This window comes from Gallus gallus, chromosome 10, assembly GCF_016699485.2.
Source record: "Gallus gallus isolate bGalGal1 chromosome 10, bGalGal1.mat.broiler.GRCg7b, whole genome shotgun sequence".
In the NCBI taxonomy this organism is placed as follows: Eukaryota; Metazoa; Chordata; class Aves; order Galliformes; family Phasianidae; genus Gallus; species Gallus gallus.
Genome location: NC_052541.1, coordinates 14,953,334 through 14,974,595, shown reverse-complemented (window position 1 = coordinate 14,974,595; position 21,262 = coordinate 14,953,334). Strand labels below are relative to the sequence as shown.

The 21,262-nt window shown below is 46.4% G+C and overlaps 2 long non-coding RNA genes across 2 annotated transcripts in view; one reads left to right on the top strand and one right to left on the bottom strand.

Annotated features, from left to right (window-relative positions):
* The first annotated feature begins 809 nt into the window (after positions 1 to 809).
* On the top strand, positions 810 to 11,706 carry LOC112533166. Its single transcript, XR_003076981.2, has 3 exons — positions 810 to 1,181; positions 1,292 to 1,402; positions 9,953 to 11,706. It is a non-coding gene; the product is annotated as an uncharacterized LOC112533166 (long non-coding RNA).
* The window catches only part of LOC121111584, a 28,442-nt gene continuing 8,570 nt past the window's right edge, over positions 1,391 to 21,262 (bottom strand). Inside the window, exon 4 of the long non-coding RNA XR_005862623.2 lies at positions 1,391 to 1,809. This is a non-coding gene — a long non-coding RNA (uncharacterized LOC121111584). The remainder of the gene's footprint in view (positions 1,810 to 21,262) is intronic.

Sequence of the window (21,262 nt, the reverse complement as noted above, 5' to 3'; positions counted from 1 at the left end):
CTTAAAATTTAATTTAGCAAAGTAGATCATGTTCCATCTTGGGGTTCCAGGCAAACCTATGACAGCTGATGAGTCCAGAGGACTATCTGCAAGTCTTACTAGTCCAGAAGCCACAAACACTCTTCTAGTACTTCAAGACCATTCTAGTTCTGTTTCACAAGAGACTACAGACTATAGAATACGGCACCTCAGAAAACTAACAGATTAAAGTGGCGTTGAAGATGGTATCTTCAGCAGACGGGAACTCTGCCTCCTCCTCCCCGCCCCTTGCCTCTCCCCATGCTCACCCAAGATGGGAATGTCCCTGCCAGGGCTTCTGAGGGCCACTTCCAGCAGGTGGATGTGACGTGGATAACCCGGGGAGCAGCAATATTTTCCAGCAGCTGTACACAAAGAACCCACTGATGACACCTTAAGTTCCATAGTATCATTATGGTTTCTCTGAATCACACCCCCACTGCAATTATCGCTCTTGCCCTAGCTCTTACACGATAGGAGAGCAGCAGCTAGGTCAGACGTGGAATCTGACAGAGCAAGTCGCTTCCCACCTGAAGTGAAATTCATTCCTAAAGTTTAGATATTGTTTGAATTTGTCTGAAGGGAAGCGTTTGTGTGAGAAGTGCAAGTATAAAATACTTCCCCATTTCAGTTCACAGTGTGTGGCAAAACAGAACACACCAACGTGGAACACTTCATTTGCCCCTGTGAATATTTTGCACAGTATTTTACATAGATTTCTTTTAAGAGTGGAATGCTCAGAACATCTGATGCAGCGTAAGCATTCTTAACGACAACAGACTGATCTGTGGCCTACCCAAATAGCCACTTCTTCCTTCTCCCTTCAATCCCCCTCTCTTTTTACTCGTAAGAAAGGGAAAATTTAGATGTCAAATTGAGTAGTGCAGTTTTTACAGACAAATTAAACGTAGGAGTGCAGTTGTTTTCCCATTAGTAAGAAAGAATGGGAGTTGCAGTTTTGCATTTCAATATTAATAGGTACTTCCTGGAACCTCAACAACTCGGAAACGCCACGAAGAGGGAATCAAGCAATTTAAAAGTGAAGCTCAACGCATGGATTCTCACAAACAACGGGAAGGAAAAACACTGCTTCTTTTCCAACCCGTTACTTCTCTCAGCCGACGCAGCGGCATCACGCGTGGAGAACATTGCGTATAGCACAGGTAGATCAACAGACGGCATCTCCGGGAATCTGCCAAACGTCATCACACAAACCCCAAATTATCTCTAAGACAACTAATTGTAACTGGGAACGTTATTTTTATCCCTCCAGAAATACTACAAACATCCTGTGCAGACTACAACATTTGCTTCCTCCATAGCCGCGAGTGAGACGGGACTTCAAGGATAAACCTTACGAGGTGGGAAAACAGTCTCAGGAACAGTAAGTGCACAGAGCTTAACTCTGCTTTCAGTAAGACAGATCACCCTCTGAGTCACTCTCTTCCTCCGTGCTTTTCTTTATTCAAAGCCTGATGCTCCCACATGATTTAGTGAAGTTATAAAATAAAATTAAGGAATTTCTCCTCAGTGTTGGCAATATGAGACGGAGTTAATGGAAGCGCCTCCTCCTCCTCCCACTGAAATGAATATTTCCCCCACTCTTCCTTTGCATCTCACTGCCGGGAAAGCAGCACATCATAGTCTTGCTACAGCACATTAATTTCCTTGGGCTGTAGAAGACCGTGGATTACACTGCATGTAGAAGTGACAGCTGGATGTGTCCTATTTCCAGTGTGGATTAGTCTGCCCTTTAGGTGATCATAGCATCTGAGCTCCGCAGAGAGATCACTGTTATTGAAGGGAAAGCTCAGATTATTCTCTTATCTCCAACAGGAATCACGTTATAACTCATTAAGAACAGAATATTTGTTACTGTATGCTAATTAGTGCTCCCTGCTTGCTTTTGCTGCCTCTACCACTAACCCTCCTGCCTGTCATAATCAAAAACCCACTCATACTCAAGAAAGTTAAGTAGAAACCCATTCAGAGCATCACCTGCATGAGGGTCTAAAAGCCTGGTGTAGGGCAAATGAAGGTGATGACAAAGCCTTTATTTAAGAAATAGGCATACGAGGGAAAGATATCAAAAAGAATCGACTCACCCCTCCCGGTAGCAGCGCGCAGACCGAGCCGAGCTGAGGAATGTGTCCCTCCCCCGTTCGTACCGCCGCGCCGCCGCACTCACACACTCACAGAGCCCACCCATTGGTTCAGGCTGTGACCCTGGAATTCCACTACACTCCACCCCTTCACAGCATGAACCAATGACTGAGCAGGTAGGGGGTGAGCCCCTGCAACCTGGTGGCCCAAGACACAATGCGCATCGCGACGCATACACAACACCCGCCGCAATATAGGATGTCAAAACAATAAAGGCAATCAGTGGCAGTCCCCTTCACGGTTCTGTTGGGCCAGTACTTGATGTTCTTTCTCGAGGCGTATCTTTTTCAAGGACCAGTAGCGCTTCTGATTCATGCTCTCCAGTCCCCAAAAGTTCAGCAGTGCGTCACAGGGTGTCATGATGTTTCCTCATAAGCGTGTTTGAGTGATGTTGCTCCTGCGGGCCATCCTGTGAACTTAAAACCTCAAGGGGAGTAAAACAGATGTTTAATAGGTACGAGGAGGGGTAGGTCCGCCCTCCACGGTAAGATGCAGGCTGTATTTCGGTCTTGAGTCAACACCTCTGCCTGTATCGGGGCACGTCCTGGCCTTCGATACCACACTCTTTGGCCCGAAATCTGCGACTGAATCACTATATCGGGTACCAAAGGGGGGGTTCTAATTTGCCACATGGACATGATTAATGTCCCCCTTGCAATGAAAACAGGGGTGTCAACTATTACCTCTGTTGGCCATACACCGATTACTGAAGGGTTTACTGATCCCCCAACCTCTAACAATCTCCCCCAAGGTGCAAGGAGACCACACCATTTTGGTCCTGCTTGCACCTTCCAAGGCCATTTTACCTTGTGTCTCCCGGGCTCTAGGTCATCAGGGGCAGGGAGCAGAAGATTATTCATTGTGCCAACTTGTGGCTTGAGTGAGGTGTCCTTGCTTGTAATTTGTATCCTAAGTGGGGAGGCCCAAGTTGTCTGCAGCATTTTTAAAGCACTGGGTCTGCCATCTCTTGGTCTCTCATTCAAGTCTCGCAGGGTTTCATAAAGCCTTTTGGTCCACCCCTGCAAGGACTGTGAATCTGCCTTCAGAGCAGCCTTCAGGATCCCATTGTATCTTTCTATTAGGCCTGCTCCTGTTGGATTGTAGGGCAGGTGAAACCGCCATTCAATGTTATTGTCTTCAGCCCACTTCTGCACAGTTGCACCTGTGAAATGTGTACCTTGATCACTCTCAATAACCTCAGGAGTCCCGTATGATGCCATCAATCTAGTTAGAGCTTTGATGGTATTGGCTTGGTTTGCCTTTGCTACAGGATAGGCTTGCATCAGTCCACTCGCTGTATCGACACAAGTTAGGGCATATCTGGCCCCCTCAGATCGAGGAAGGGGACCTATATAATCGATCTGCCATCGCTGTAATGGGTTGTGTCCTCTAGCGAGATGGGCCGTAGTTTCCGGCAGAGGTCTTGGTCTCATTCGCGAGCAAGCGTCACAGTCCTGACATGCCTGGACAATATCTGGTAACTGTATGGGCAACCCCCATGCTTTAGCTGCTGCCCACATGGTTTTCTGTCCTGCATGCCGTAATTTCCGATGCAGCCAGTGAGCTATGTCTTCTGATGGTGTACTTCCCAACCATCGGACTCGAGCCAGTGTGTCAGCTTCATCATTGCCTGGTGACTGCAAGGGTTGATGTCCAGAGACGTGGTATGCTCGTACGGTCCTGTGCCTAACCACGTTCCATATATCAACCCACATATCTTTGCCCCAGATAGGTCGGGCATGGATTGTCCAATCCTGAGTGGCCCACTGTGCTATCCAGAGCGTGAGCCCTCGGTAGACTGCCCAACTATCTGTGCAGATGTTTAGTGCACTGTTGCCAGGCTCTTGAGTTATCACCATCCACACAGCTCGTAGCTCAGCCCACTGGCTACTTTGTCCATCCCCTTCTTCAAACCATATTGTTTCAGTTGAGGGATGGTATGCGACAGCTCGCCACCTACTTGGGTTCCCTCTGCTGGATCCATCTGTATACCAGGCATCTTCTGGGATAGGGTATTTTCCCTCCTGTACAGGACTCTTTTCTGGACAAGTAACCACTATTTCCTCAGGTGTCTCGCTGTGATATGTTACTGGCCCAAGTATCTTTTGAAGTTCTTCCTTCAGTGGAGATGATGACAGGCGGCTTCTTTGGCTAAGATAGGCAACCCAGCGTGCTACTGTTTGTGATTGGGCCACCCCGGTCTTAGGAATGTGAGTTAGGTCTTTTACCCACCCCTGAATTGGTAAAGTTGTTTTGACAATAACCTCTGCGGTCTGAGTTATTGGTTCTACTGCCTGCAATGCAGAATAGGTAGCCAATAACTGCTTTTCAACCATGCTGTATCTCTCTTCTGCTCCATGCCAAATCTGTGACCAGAACCCAATTGGGATTCGAACAGAACCCTGGCGCTGCCACAGCCCCCAGCCAAACCCTTCTTGGGTCACATGCACATCTAGTTCGGCTGGAAGGGTTGGATCAAATATACCTAGCGCCTGGGCCTGTTTAACAGCTATTTTTGCTTGCTGGAAGGCTTCTTGTTCTGTTTTACCCCAATCCCATACTTGGCCTTTTTTTGTTAATCGATATAAGGGTTTTAGCAGTTGTGCTAAGTGGGGAATAAAGGATCGCCAATATCCTAATATACCCAAAAACTCCTGCAACTGCTTCGGTTTCGTAGGAACCGGGAACGCTTGGATCTTATCAATGATCGCACTGGGTAACACCTTAGTCTTACCTGACCAGACAACACCCAGGAATTTAACTGATAGCCCTGGTCCTTGTACTTTTTGTGGGTTTATAGCCCATCCTTTTTCCTGTAAATAAGTAATTAATGATGGTACTGTCTTTTCTAATGCCTCGATTGAGTCAGATGTTAACATCAAATCATCAATGTAGTGGAACATTTTGACAGTAGATGGTTTGTTCCAATTTGCCAAGTCACTTGCCACCAAATTATGACAAAAAGTAGGTGAATGCACGTACCCCTGAGGTAGAACTTGAAAAGTCCACTGCCTGCCCTCCCACGTGAATGCAAACTGGTCTTGGGACTCCTTAGCAATTGGAATGCTGAAAAATGCATTTGCTAGATCCAGAACGCAGTGGTATGTTTCTATTTCTCTACTTAATGTATCCATGAGGGAAGCGATGTTGGGTACAGCTGCATGGATCGGTGGCGTGACTTTGTTTAGTTCTCTGTAGTCTACTGTCATTCGCCACGTACCATCTGGTTTCCTGACTGGCCATATGGGGGAGTTGTATGGGCTGTGTGCAGGTCTAATAATCCCTACTCTCTCCAGCTCCTGCACAGTCTTGGTAATTTCTTGTTGCCCACCCGGGAGTCTATACTGCTTTGTATTTGTGATCCGGCGTGGTTGTGGCAAACAAATAGGTTCAATTTCTGCATGACCCCTTATGATTGCCTGCACTGCCCGGATACTAATACATCTTTCCCTTAATCTGAACTCTCCCACAGTGGTTTGGAGAGTCAAACCCGACAGGATATCAATCCCCAATATATACTCTGGAATTGGGGCAATAGACACCTTGTACTCCCGGGGTGGTAGACGCCCAACCCCCAATTTCAACCATGTTTGTGTTACGGGGATCATCTGCCCCCCGAACCCACCTATCATTGCCTTAGAGCCTGAAAATTGGTTTGGGTCACCATATATAATTGATGTTTCTGCCCCAGTATCTACTAATGCCATAACCCGCTGTACATTCTTTCGGGACCAATGAATCGTTAGTTCAACGTAGGGTCTCCGGTCTCCTCTGGAGACCCTAGTCTTGGGGAATTTTGGCTCCGCTGTCAAGCCATCAGCTGTGCAATCCCTAAGTCTTTTTCCTCTGATGGCTCAACTGTGGCTGCCCGGGCAACCTGAGGAGGTTTACGTTTTTTTGATGGAACTATGAAGTCTTCTAGATTCCACGTATTTTGTGGAATCCGTTCTATGAGTCTAACTCCTTCCCTTTTAGGAGAGCGTTGGAATCTCTGACTGTTTGGTAACTGTTTCCATAGTTGTAATAAGACCTGGTTAGGCTGTCCATCGATCTTTTGAAATTGAACTCCAGCCCTAATCAAGTCAGTAAACATTTGTTTTCTTGAGACCCTGATGGGTCCAGATTGAATTACATTAGGAGCAGGTCTCCTAGGTCGTGGTGGCGGATGGATGTCCGACTTTTCCACCACCATTCGGACGTTGCGCCTGGCGCGCAGGCGCTCTGTCTCCCCCAGATCTGCCACCAATTGGGCGGCCTGTTGTATAATGGCCTCTGAGGCCACTAGGGGATTTAGTATGGATACCAAAATTCCATACTGATGTGGTGGAGCCTGCTGCAGGATGAGGTCCCTCATTCCTGCGGAAAATTTTATCATATCTGGGCTCTCAAAATTGTCCTCATAAATTGCCTCCTTCATACCTAATTCTCGGATATAATTTTGTAAGTCCTCCATAGAGGACCACAGGCCGGTATTTAATGGTATATCCGTTTTATTTGCCCATGTCACACGGCATGCGGCCATTAACCATGCAATCAGTGAATGATTTTCTTCATTGTGTTGCACAGCCGCATATAGTCTTTGCCTGAGGGCCGGGTGAGTAGTAATTGATGCCAGTTTTGAGATTTCTGGCCCATTCACCACAACACTTTCTGCCCCCATGTCATATAGTCTGAGTAACCATGCTGGCACACTCTCTCTCGGTCTTTGTCTAAAGCGTTGTACTAAATCCATTAATTCAGCTGCCGTGTATGGGCGAGCTGTTACATGTAGTGTGCTCTGGGCAGGGGGCCACTGGTCAGGGGGCAGCCCCGCTGGCCTGTCCTGCGTTTTTTTTGTTTTTTGAGTTACAACTGGTCGGATCTCAAAGGGATCAAGCTCTAGTGGAGCCTCAAGATCTGACTTCTTAGTGCTTTCATTTTCTGAGTCCAGTTCATGTGGACTCTCTTGTATAGGATCCCCAGTTATTTCTAGAGAGATGTTTCGGATTTTTTGTACCGGGATTATAGGGTTAGGTTTTTTCCCTCTCAAAATTGCAACCTGTCTTTCCAGTTCTTCCACACGGTCACGTAATAGTTGATTTTCGTCAGTGAGAACCCCTTCAGTTATATTTAGCCGGTTCAAGGCCATCAGCAGCGGCCACGCCACCGTGGAGGCAGCTAACTGTCGTTCTCGTGTAGTGAGTACGTTTTTGTTTAGACTACTGAAATACTCAGCCAGGCGGGCTGGGGATTCCTGTACATTTCCTGCATCCCGTAGGGGACCCCATTTTTCAATAATACAGGCAATCCCGTGATATGGGGATCCTAGGAATCCCGGGATGTGCCCTGGCAAAACCTCACTTATGGGGCTAGCCTTTCCCCGTCCAAACCATCCCATGAAATTGTTCAAAAATGTCATGGTAATTATTTTAAGAGGCTTATAATTGGGTATCTTTAAAGATATTTGGCTGCCTGGCTCGCCAAAATGTAGGGCAAATGAAGGTGATGACAAAGCCTTTATTTAAGAAATAGGCATACGAGGGAAAGATATCAAAAAGAATCGACTCACCCCTCCCGGTAGCAGCGCGCAGACCGAGCCGAGCTGAGGAATGTGTCCCTCCCCCGTTCGTACCGCCGCGCCGCCGCACTCACACACTCACAGAGCCCACCCATTGGTTCAGGCTGTGACCCTGGAATTCCACTACACCTGGGTTGTTTTCTAGGTACCTCTGCATTTTTGGCAGGTGTGTCTGTTTGCCATCCACGCTGGAATGTGGCCATTTCTGTGGGAATCATATCTGCTTAAGTTCCACATGCAGCAATATTTGGGACCAGGAGTAGAACAGAACAATTAAATCAGGTTGAAATCCCTGGGTGAGACTAGGAGCTGAACCTACAGGAGCAGCAGAACACACAAAGCACGAGTACAGCTCTGAGCACCAACTCACCCTCATCTAAGACTACAGCTAATAAACCCCAGGGCTGCACGCCAGTCAGGAAATATGCTTCTGGTTATGTAAACAGCCAGGTTCAGAGAATATCTGCAAGCAGGAATGAGACCAAATAACAGGATCTGGGGACATTCAGGGAAAAAGCCACACTGAGCTGATTGAACAGGACCCTGGGAAAGGGAGGTGCACTGCCAGCTCATCTGAACCGCTGGTACTGCCAAGCTGGCTGTGCACTGAGCAGGAGCTGAAAGTCTCATCTCCAAAGCGAGCAGGGAAATATAAGGAATCTTGGGAGTTAGGAGCAATGTAAGAGGAAGAAACTTTCATTACTCATAGGAATGTATTAAACAGGGTCTAGCATATTTGCACTACCTACTGTACATATTTGTATCTCCCAAGAGCAGCAGGAGGAGAGCTGGGAGCTCACATGGGAAACAAGCCACTGCTCATTATCCTCAAAGAAACAATCACCAGAAATTCTGACTTCAGCATATAAGTTTAGTGTCTACTGATCTCAAATTCTGCAGCTCAGAGCAGGCTATGGGCAGCAACCAGAAAGGCTGTTAGGAGGCCAATGGGAGCAGGGGGATGGTAGCCATGAGATAGCAACTGGGTACCCAGTATGTTTTCAGGCAGTGGCCTGATTTTCAGGTGATCCTGGGTGGAGCCAGGAGTTGGACTCAGTGATCCTTATGGGTCCTTCCAACTTGAGATAGTCTATGATTCTATACTTGAATATAAGCCTTTCAGAAGATGTCTCCGATGAATGACATCCTTTCAGATGCCTAAGGCTTCAGGATCACCTTCGTGGTCAGTCTACCCCTTCAACAGCTACATGCTGTGAAATGAATTTCATGCTAGAACATGTAATTTGCTCATTGGAGTGGAAATTCAGAAGGACTATGACAAGGTCTTGTGTTCATCCTTGGACACAGGTGAACATTAATCCTAATCTATACCACCTGGCAAGGAAATCCCTGCCCTTCTAGACAAGGAGAGAAACAGGGAAGATTTGCGGACCAGGAGGTAAAAGCCCCTCTGGGGCTGTGCTATTTTTCTTTAAATTAAAAGATTAGTGAGAAAAAGCAAAGTTGAAAATTGGCAGCATGCTTTTTATTCCATCCAACTGCTGTTACCTTCAAGATAAATACACCTCAATTGTAATAAGTCATTTCTAATAAACTTGAAAAGACAGGAGAACTGAAGAACCAAGGGGGGCTGTGGTGATATTGAAGAGCCACAACCAGAAGCTGCAGTCCATACTGCAGGGGTAGAGCACATCTGTATGACTGCAGCTCCTGGTACCCTTTATTACAGAATAAACACAGAACAGCGAGCTGAATCTGTCTTGCTCCACAAGAATTGTTTGATTAAGCTGCGCTATATTATCTCCTCTTCAAACCAATAAATGACTCCACATTTAGGAAACAGTGACAACGAAGATATTTGGATTCTCCCTTCATCTACTTGCAAGGAACATAAAAAATAGATGCTACAGAGTTGACACCCCTTGACACCTGGCCCTGCTTTCCTGTATGGCCACATTCCTTCGTGCAAATGCTCTGCCCACGATGCTCTCCTTTCAGAGCCTCACATCTCACTCAATTATTGCTTAGCAGTCTGCTCCTCCTCTAGCTACCGTGTCCAATCTTCAGACAAGAAGCATTCAAACATCTGATTGTCCCATCTGATTTACGAATCTAAGGCTCTTAAAATAAAGAAATCCAGCTCCCTGTCTCTAGATAAACCCTCTGCTACAAGAAAGCAATCCTTCACCTCCACGCTTTGATTCCTTATCTACATTTAAATTGTCCTCTTACTGCTTTTTCTTTACGCTGCAGGGTTCGGAGCTTTGGTTGTGGGATTGCTTCACTCTAGCACACAGCCATACAGGAGCCTGACGCCTTCAGTAACACTACGGCCGAACTGACTGAAGGAAAACGGACTCTCAAAGCAGAGCGTTTCATCCTCAGCAGGAGACGGATCGGAGACAGCCATGGGCTCACGCCTCCTCCCACCGCTCCTATAGGAATAGGGTAACCCGTCTGGGTTTTGCTGCCACTGTGTGGCCGTCGAGAGAAAGGATGTTCGGGACACTGTCGTATAGTTACTCTATTTTTATTGTAAAGCCTGGAAGAACTTACAGCATCCTTATACTACAGCGTTGCACCCTGGATGCATACACATCCCTGTAGCTATATAGGTACAAATTGCCTCTAAGAGAGAACTAGAGGCTTGATCTTAGAGGACTCCTGTCCCAAGAGATGTTGGCAGTTTGTCGTTCTCCCTGAAAGGTAAAAGCTTACCGTTATCATCAGGCAGCTCCAGCTAAACATTGCTTTCTTTGCATTAAACCTGGCAGCCAGTTTTTAGAAAGAATTTAAGCAGAATGAATGATCAGCAGAGAGCTCCTAAGTCTTCAGTCAGCAATACTGTGCACAGCCTCCTGCTCAGCCACAGCACTAAACCTTTAGAACTAACGTGCCTGAAATATTACAGGAACCCAAATTCTTCATTATTACTTTCAGAGTTAAATATTGGCTCCAACTCAAAAGGCAAGCAGTGCATCAATTCCTGCGCTGCTTTTACACGGCATAATTTGGAGAAAAAGCATTTGGGGTTACTTTGCAGAAAGCCAACACCTGCAGTTCGGCTGTGAACTTGCTCAGATGCTTTCATGCTACAAGAGAGATGCCAGAATACCTCAGATTCCTGTTTCCAGTAAGAGCTCTCATGCTTTAAGCAAGGAGACACTCCCATTCAATCAGGGGGTGGCAGTATATTCTGTGGGCAGACATCTGTTTCACATCAATAAAAGATACATCCCATCCATTACAGTCTCTGATCCCTACCCTTTTCTGATAAACATTTTACGTTCAGATGCACTCCTTTCACAAACGAGCACAATTAACAATTTTCCCTGCCATAAAATCAAGCATTGGAACTCAGAAAAACAGTGGGCAAGACTGAAAATGCCTTTCAACTTCAGCCCCTTATTGGCTAATAAGTGGAAAATCTCTTTTTCTCCCTCTCTGCTCCAACATTATGCTTCTACTTCGGAATTATCTATGCCAGTAATAGTCTGAAGATGGAGCATTCCTTCAAATGTTGCCTCCAGTTATGAGCAAGAGCCACCAGGAAGATCCATCCAGAGGGACTGCTGGACTCATTTGACAGCACTGAATGGCCTCATGTATGCTCAGACATCTCCTTCCAAGTCCACGTGAAGAGGAAGGCATAAGGGCTGAAGAATTGGAGCCTGAACGTAGCAGGAAAACAGACTAGGAGGCTTGATTACATTTTCCATCGAGTTACCCTGCTTTATTGCATTGCAGTCCTTGAAAATTTGATTAGCAACTTCTCCTCTTCGTTCACCCTTCTGACAACTGGATTTCCAACCTCTGATCCGTATCTGCAAACATGCTAATGCAGATCCCAGCCAGGTCTTGCCACTACCCATTCCTGACATACTCAAATTCAGGTGTCAGGAACTCCAAACTTAATCTGTAGTTAACTGTTTCAAGCTCCCTAAAGGCAGAACTGAAGGAAGGCCAGGGCAGATCCGGACCCGAGTCAAAGTGCAGAGCATGGATTGTAACAGATGACTCTCAAGTCTTTTTTATTTAGTCTTTTTTATTATTATTATTTGTATTTTTTGCAGGGGAAAGATTCTCTTAATACTGGAAGATTAAAAGAATTCAGTGAATTTTGCCACTGAGCTTTTCCTTTGACAGAGACCCTGCCCATCAGACCGGTGCAGTACACACAAGCACAGCCACGACTTTGACACAACAAGTAGAGCTTACATGCAGTGAGTTTTGCCTGCTTGGACTCTGAGGAAGCACCAGAGATCATTTCTCCTGCAGTATCCATCATTCCACAGCAGACGCTGTGCTGGAGACAGCAGTCCTAGTGCGAGATATACAGCAGCTCTACCAGAATATCAGGAGTGCCAACAGCAGCAAAGCCAAGGAACGTGTACAGCTGATGCCGCCGTCCCAGGGCAGCTTTCCTTACCACAAGCTACCACTGAGAGACAAGAACAGGAGAAGTTTCCCCATATCCTTCTGCCTCTTGAATATTCACTTGGATTTCCTTCAGCCCATTTTCAGGAAACAAAATCTTACTTTTTCCTGCAACTCGGTGATTTTTCCCAAAGCTATCAGTACCCTTACAGCCTTACCCACACCCAGTTCTACCGATGCCACCCTCACACCTGAGAAACCTGCGCCCTCCGAACCACGTGGCAGCAAAACCAACCCAGCTGCAGCTCCCTTTGGATCCAGATCTGCTCCCATGGAGCGTTACACCACGCAGAGAGAGGTGTGGAAAGCCTTCGGGCACCCAGCTAAAGCCCAGCCCCGGCAGGGATCACGGAGTGGTTTTACAGGTGCTTGGCCGCAGGGAGCATTTGATTTAGAAAGCTCCAGAAGGCAGCGAGGGAGGTCGGTTTGGGGTTACACCACCTGCAAAGACACGGGGAGGTGCGCCTGATGGGAGAGGGATGCTGAAGGGCTTAGGGTGCATGTGTGAGGTGCGTGCCAGCAGATGGCACCGGGAAACCATAAATCCATCTGCAGGGCGCAGGAACGCGGCTGGTGCCGCTGCCTCTGACTCTGCAACAACCCTTCCCTCATCCGGACAGCACAGCCTTAGATGCAACACACGGATAAGCACAATGAATGCGTTAAGTCGCGCACGGCGTTTTCTGCTGCAGCGTGGAAACGTTTCGGCTCCGTTTACCAACATCCCAGCCCTGCGGTGGGAAGGATGCTCATGGCTTCCTACAGACAGGGCAGAAGGGAAGTGGGGATTGGAGGGGATGTCTGTTGATACATGGGAAAAGTAGCATTTGCTCTTGCCGTACAGCTCCTCAGTAAGCTCAGCACTCTGCTGCAGAACGCATGATATGAGTTCTGACCACAGCACAACTGCATGGATGCGGAGGAACTGAGGTTTGTAAATCCTGTGGTTGAGCTTTCGTCCAAATCCCTTTACATGCACTGTATTTAGACACTCCTTTGTGACATTCCTCTCCAATTTACCTGAATTTCAGCTCACGGTTCCACGAGCTCAGAAAAAAAACACCACCAGTTCCTCACAAAAGCTGGGAGGGAACCACTTTGCTAACTATGAACAATATTTTTGCTCCCAGCTGCTGTCCCACAGCATAGTCCGACCAGCAAAGTCCCAAAAAGCTGCTCCCAGCAGCTGCTTCAGGCTGGGGTATGGGAAAATACTGCCTTGGTGACAGCAAAGGGCAACACAGAACAGCTGCAATTGCAGGGCCAAACCTCATCCAAGCAAAGCTGTATTCACAATATCACTGGATTTCTCAGGTTTGTACTAATTCCACTGTTCCACAGTTTTTCACCTCCAAGTGTTATGAAATCTTTCCTTCACATTGCTATTTTCCTTCCATAGATTACTCTGAGAGCTTCCAGCTTTAAAGGACAGCAATATTTACATTTGCTGCTGCATACCTCCTTCCAGAGCTATGTCTTGGGGCTTTTAGGAGCACTCCTGAGCAAACAGCACTCTTTTATATAGACTTCAAGAAGAGGTAACTCAAGTAAACACTGTGACTTAAAGCCTTGAAAGCTAATATTTAGCAAGCTCTTGTGTTCACAGCTTTGGAAATGTTTGCCTCTGGAAATAAAGCAAGAATATCTTCTCCTTGAAAAAAAAAAAAAAGAAAAAAGCTGGTAGCAAATCCACACCCAGCACTAACACTGGCATTCCTGACTTTGTGTTATCCTATGCTGGGAACAGCCATACCCAAATGCTGACTTTATAGAGCCGGGTTTACAGATGCAGAGACCCCCCCCAGGACAAGACGTTCCAAGGGCAGACTTTTACCTCCTGAGCTGTATGGGCATGTTGTCCCATGGCTGGCAGAAAAGCTGAGTCTCAGCACAGCAAATACAGGAGGGTTAGAGGCAGCCAGGGGCTCATAAAGGAAAACAGAGCACTCGATGTGACAGCAAAGTAGCTGCAAAAGTACTGTGGGACACTCTTACTCTCAGTGTCACCATAGGTCCCCAGATGCTTTAGTAGATGCTCTATGGATGGCTGCACTTGTAAATTGACCCTGCACTCGTTGCACCATGGATTGCACTACAGATTTCATTGTTCTCTATGTGACAGCCTGCTATTGCAACAGAGCTTTCAAATCTGTACATTAGTGATAAGGAGGGAGAAATCACAGGAATTAAGTCCCGTCACCTAAGCAAGACTCAAACAGTGCCTTCTCTTCCAGCTATTCTTTACCAGTAGTTCACAAAGTAATTCAAGGAGCACTAGCATCATTCCACTTACCCAATGTGAGAACTAAGGCACAGGGAAAGGGCTGAGCTGTGCCCAGCCTAGAGCAGATCTTCCTAGCTGTTGTTGGGTGCATCTTTCATGAAGGAACAAAACACAGCTGACCCTTCTGCCTCTGCTCCCAAGCTCCTCCACAGAGAAGTAGAACAGAAAGACAGTATTCCCAGAACGATACCAGAAGTAACATAGTAAGCAGTTCTCTCAGGGCATCTGACTCAGTGTACAAACCAAAGGGTCATCATTCACAACTGAGCTGCGCTCAGCCCTGTAGAGGTCTCCAGAATAAACCTACACCACTCGGGTGCTGGAGAGGTCTATTCATCTATCTGAATCTCCTCTGAACTTCAATGGATTTTGGATTACTTTGCAGTTTTCCCAGTGCCCATACAGGAACCACTCCTGTTTGAGTAGGTGGTCCAGATCCACAGCAAATGACTCTCCCACAGAGAGGCTGCCTGCAGGTTACCATGGCCAGGAGATTGGAGCACACTCTTAAGGTCTATACCAGAGCAACACAAACAATTGCAATGCCCCATCTCCAGCAGGCTCTCCAGGGAACTTCACAGATGTTTTTGAAACTATTTTGCAGCAATAGCTTCATTAGGAGAACTCAGCGGGAATTCTCTACTCACATCTCCAGACAAACGCTTCCTGCCACATTATAGCAATGATAATTATTAATTACTCATTGATTGTGTGACAGGAAGAGATGAAGAGCTGATCATATTGAGGCATAGCTTAAAAAAAAAACAACTATGTGTAGGCAACTTAGCACTCACTTTCATTTTTGTATGCTGGTAGGTCTGGGGAATGTGAAGAGTTGGCCAACACTACAAGCAGACCCACAGCACCGTTTCCATTCAGATAATGGTAGCAAAACTGTGTTCTCAAGCAAAGCTTTTACTTTCTGACATGCAAGGAGTTCTAGCAGCAATGAGAAAAATCTCCGTGCATGTCGGTATTTGGATAAGCACAAAGAGCTGCTGGCACCTCTCCAACCCAAATTGCTCCCTCCTTTGATGTTGGATTCCATCTACCTTGTGTAACGGCCCACTGGTTTGGTTGTCAGCAAGAACCAGACCCGAGGCACATACCTGTGGAGGTAGATGACTAATCCAATTAAATGGAAGTAGAAAAAAAAAGTTGAGATGCTTCTTGCATTCTGGACATAAGAGGGGAAGGAGGCATGATCAAATGAATGTATACTGAAAAAAGTTATTTCAAGATTCTAGTTTGGGAAACTTGCCACAGATGAGCATGGAAATTATTTTACTGGTGTAATTAATCTCTCTATCAGCTTATCTCCACATGGCTAACTGGTATCACTACTTTGATTTCACAGAAAATCAAAGACAGATGGAATATGTTCTCCAAATACCTTCTTCCTTCCAGGCCAGCAGCAGATTCTGGAACAAAACACAGCTCCAGTAATATCTGTGTGTTTAGATCATACCAGGCTCACCTTCTGATCCACTTTGAAAGCCTGTGTTCAGACAAGCTCTACAGAAGCTGCTAAATAAGCCCAAAAGAGTTTCTGAATTACTTCATTTATCCACACCCGTTTTGGCACAATTGCCATTTGCCACTCGGTATCCCCTGTTCTCCAGCACCCCTTCTGTAAACATTGCAAAGCTGCCCACAGCACCTGTTCCACTGTGAACAGGGTTTTCTGAGGTGGCCTTACCGCTTTGCTACGGGAGAACAGCCTCACAGCAAAGCTCGAACGAAATCCTGGCAACTCATTTGGCTCTTCACCTCCTCAAACAATTGGTATTCAGAGCACGGCTGAAAGCCTCTTCTCAGGATGCCCTTCTCAAAAGGCTTTTTCTCTTTAGCACTGGTCACTCATAAGGGTGGACAGACAAAAGCAGAGTCCTTGGGCTAGCTGCAAGGTTCCCTCCAGGAACACAGCACCTGAATATCAAAGATAAACACACATGGTACAATATCATGGTGCAAAGGGACAAGCAACAGCCCATACAGTTCCATCATGAGTTCAATAGAGGCGACGAACAGCAGCTGTTCAGTTCTTAAAGAACATACACAAGAACAATACAAAGACATCTTTCTCATATTTTCCCCTTTAAACACAGAGTTTCATTGATATACTTGCATTTTTGCCTGCCCAACCCTCTGGCAACTTGAAACCTGATTTCCTTGTCCTGGAACAGGGAGCGTTTAAGAACACCCTGAACACCAGAAGAAGATGCATTTCTTAGAAGGGGTCCAGACCGAGTGCTAATGCAAAACGCTAGTAGCACCAAAAACACCAAATCAGCTCTTTAATTGCCATATGTTCCTGAAGAACTTATAGGGCCATGGGAAATGCATGTCATAATACACCAAACAACTTCCTTGCCCCTTTGAAGACAACAGAACTTCAATAAGCTGCTATTTCATCACTCATCTCAGTGACTTCCCTCTCAGCATTAAAACCTACTCCCATATCAGCACTCACCTACACCGGTGTTCAACAAATGGAATTTCTTCCACCTGTCACAAAGGACGCCCCACCTTCCCAGGACTTGACAACTCATGCACTGAACAAAGCTGCTGCATATCTGTAGGCTTGATGCTCCAATAACAATTATCAACTTGATTCCACCAGTGGAACCCATAACCATCACTGTAAATAGTAACCTTCACCCATGCACTCCAATGGATGTGAAGTTATGCAGCAACCACAACCACCTGCTACCAAACGGAGGTCATCCAGGCTCCGAGCTGCACCTGCAAGTCACGCTTTCACGTTGTCCTTGGGATCCACACTGAGATATCTCCCAGAAACACACAGGATTCTAACAGCATTTCTACCAAAAAAAGATTTTAACTGATTAATCAGCCAGCCCTGGCCACAATCCTGCTATTTCTGTTCAGCACTCGTGATGGGTCAGTGAGCCCTATGGGCAGCTCTAAGCTCACGCTTTGGACAAAATATTTCCATCACAGGTTCTTCAAACTGTCCCAAAAAGACAGCTTGAGTTTGTGCTGCCTAGCTAACCCCAAACCCCCTGAGAAGGACTGAGTTCTGATTTGGGATTCTTTGTCTGACCAAAATAGCTGTTTTGTGCAACCTATCCTGAGGATATTGCTTATTAAATAATTTGTTTAAAGAGATGAGGCACGATCTTCCTTTGTGTTTAAAAGGTTCAAATGCACTCTAACCTCAAGCTCTTTCTGTGGCTACAACCAGCAAGTGCGAGTAGCCGAGGCGTGCTGGCAGACAGCAGATTGCTGCTCAGTAAACACATTACTCACCTCTCAGCAACCACACAACCAGCTCTTCCCTTCAGCTTCCAAGCAATAAGCAACAGCACGTAAAACAATTGAATAATCCTGCCATAAATTGTCCGTGTCCCACATTTCAGATTTCCCATCATAGTTTCTTCCTTTGGCAACTAAGTTAAAATACCCTCTAATTACCTACTGTCTTCCATGGCAAATGCCCATGTGTGACAAAATCAGAAGCAAAGGAGCCAGAAGTCTCACAATGGAGAGAGCTGCAATCATAAGACTCAGGACATGGGAAACAGCTTTAGGAAATATCTGTTGAGTTTTTATTATTTTATTGTTTACAAATGCATTGGAGATGCTGTACCAAACTAAGAACAAATTGGAAGCTTGATGATCCTTGAGGTCTCTCCCAACCCAAGCCACTTGCTGATTCTACTCTATGATTAATAGGAGAGGCAGATCTTCCTCTTGCATCCTTCTGAAATCTTCCATTTCAGAAGACTGAGAGATTAAATCAGCGTGAGAGTTTCACATGACCAGGATAACAATCTAATACTCATCATATGCAAAAAAAAAAAATTATTTCACTCAAATTTCTTTTCTAGAGGCTGGTCAGAATTTGACCCAATCATTAATCTTTTGCTCATGCATGTTAGTAGATCCTTGCCTGAATGGGGCTCACTGATGAACCTGGTCAGCACCACCACTGCCATCCCTGGGACTTCAGAGCCAGGTAGTGAGCCAAGAAACACGAAGACAAGAAGAGCCAAGCCCAGGGATCCTCCTTCAGCTGAGGCCAATGTGGTGCCTTTGTTCATTCTCCCTGCACGGCCTGAGGAAGGAAAAATCACTGCAAATCCATGTGGAAAGAAAAAGCAAAGCCAGAATTGCCTTTCCCACCAACAGCTCTGCCAATGGACCGGAGCCCGGCCTAGTGCTTGCAGCACACCAGCCTAACTGCTCCCACCCCAGAGAGCTCCATCTGAAGACACGGCAATGGGTTCCATCTCTGCTGGCAGAGCAGCTGACATCTTTGCCATGAATAAGCAGACAGCCCTTTTTTTATCAGCAGGTGCCAGCTTTGCCCCCGCATTGACAAAATTCAGATTTCTGTTCTAGTTTAGTCAACACAACCCATTGCCAGCAGCGCTTCCTTTCATCCCTTTTTATGGCTCACATGTGCAGCACTGTCTTGTGCAAATTATGATGGCACAAACACCACCTGCCACTGGTTTGTGACTTTTTAATCTGCCTTCTGTGTGCTCAGGTAATCCCTGCTGCCATTTTCCAGGCATGTTATGGAAAACCCACAATTCTCAGCTGTTTTACTCAAAGTCCCTGCAGTTATGAGAAATTTAATTTTGATTTCAAGTAAGAGCAACATGAGTGACCCTGTGCCAAAGCCAAGAGCACCTGGAGAGATGCAAGAGGCCAAAGGAAGAGACAGGGAGAACGAATAGTGTTGCTAAGAGGATATATAATGCAGTCGAGTCATGGGGAAAAATAAAAAGCACAGAAATGCAGCTTCAACCTAATCTCCACATCCCCAACAAGCTTTCAAGCACTGAAGAGTGTACGTTTGCTGCTTAAGCACACAGGAGTCCAGTAACCCAACTCATACAAGCACAGCTTCTCTACTGAGGTTGGAATAGCACCACATTGATGAAGGCCCCAGGATCAGGTTGTACATTTACCCAAGAAAAAGTAGCGTTTGAAAATTCAGATGATTAAATGCAGCCTGCTGTTCACTTTACCTCTGTGGTCTCCAGTAAGTACCATAAATCCTGGTTTCACTTCGAGACCAATTGTCACATTATAACCCTGCTACATAGGCACACACACATTCCTTGCTATAAAGAGAAGGCGAGAAATCCGTGCCAGATTAGAACATATGGAATCTCTGTTTATGGATAAGTCATTTTTAAAGCCTCTCTCTCTCCATGAGTCATATGTGAATCACCGAAAGTGTCCTGTCAACAATAGTTTATTTACATACAGAACCAATTAGTATTATGATGGCAGCCTGGAGAAGCAGGATTATAGCGAGGAGACATAAAAGCAATGATGCCATTTTAGGAAAGCTGGGGGACAGAGGTTTGCAGACCTCCTGCCCTGAAGATATGAATTGGCCACCTCCCCAGATTGCCAAAACCAAACTCATGTTGATGCATCTTCCACCACCAATAGGATTACTCCTAAATTCAAAGCCCGACTCCTCATTTGTATCAGTTTAGTTTCTCAGTCCTCCGTACCCATTTGTGGTTTTGAAAAGTTTTAAATGCCCCCAAAGCATTTGCATTCCTTATTGGAAGATTATTTCGAGTCAGCAACTAAATTTGAGACCAAATTAAATTTACACAGCCTCTTTAAACTACTCAGCCCAGTACATACAGCTTCTCTGGGACTTGCATGGACCTTTCATCATTAATAAGTGGAACAAGATAATTACATGCTCCAGCAGCTCATCGGGGTCTAGAAGTTATCACCACATAACCTGCTTCGTAATGGAAGAAATCATCCCTGCTAGGGCTGGGAGCATAATTCAAAGACATTTCCATAAATATATAAACACTGTGAAATGAATTTATGCGATGCGGAGGCATTTCATTTTCGGAGCTCCTAATGTGTTTGCTCATTAATGTGTCAGGAATATTCGCTTTGATTTGCTTCATTTAGCTCGGGAGGGTGTTCGACAGCAGAACAGTTAAAACCGCTCCATCAGAGATCGTGAAATAAGGGCATCTCAGATCAGCAGTGCTAAGAGAGCTCTGCCCAGCCCCTGCACAGGACCAGACGCCGCTTCGGATGCTGCAGGGGATGCCCGCATCCCTGACTGCGCATCCTCGCGAGGCCTCCGACCCTTGGCGATTTTAATAAACGCTTGCAGGCCGATTTCTTGAGATCGCCTCCTGCCACACGAGCTTGAGCGGCAGCGCTTCCTACAGCCCCGCTCACACTCTGAGGTTCCCCTTTAGAGGGCACTGCGTTCCCAGCATCGCCTCCCGGGGCGGGGCCGGAGAGCAGGCAGCGCACCGCACGGAAAGGACGCGCCGAGCCCTTTGGGACGGACAGAGCCCCGTACGCGACCCACAGGAACCCCCCCCCATCGCTCTGCAGGTGTCAGCGAGACAGAGCCCCAACACCACTCAGACTCATTAACGTTAGAAAAGACCCTAAAATCACCCAGTCCAGCCATCAACCCATCCCACCGTGCCCACTGACCACATCCTTCGGTGCTGCATATATTCTTTTCTTGAACAGGAACTCTACCACTACCCGTTGCCACCCACATCCCCGCACACCCAGCCGTGGGGGACCCCGGTTTTAGTTAAGTACAGCGATTTTTGCCACCTGAAGAACTCCTGGGTTTCTGTTCACTGCAGCTCTATGTGGTTTGGACTGCAATTTCCTTTTTCTCCGCAGATTTGTTTTGGTTTTGTTTTTTTTTTGTAGGCTGAGTACTAAACAACTCCATACTGCATTGGCGCACTGCAACCACCACTTTTACATTCATGACAGGTCACCATGGGACTGGAAAACCTCCCCCATCCTTCATCTCCGCCCAGCATCCTCCACTTACGATGAGCAAGGAT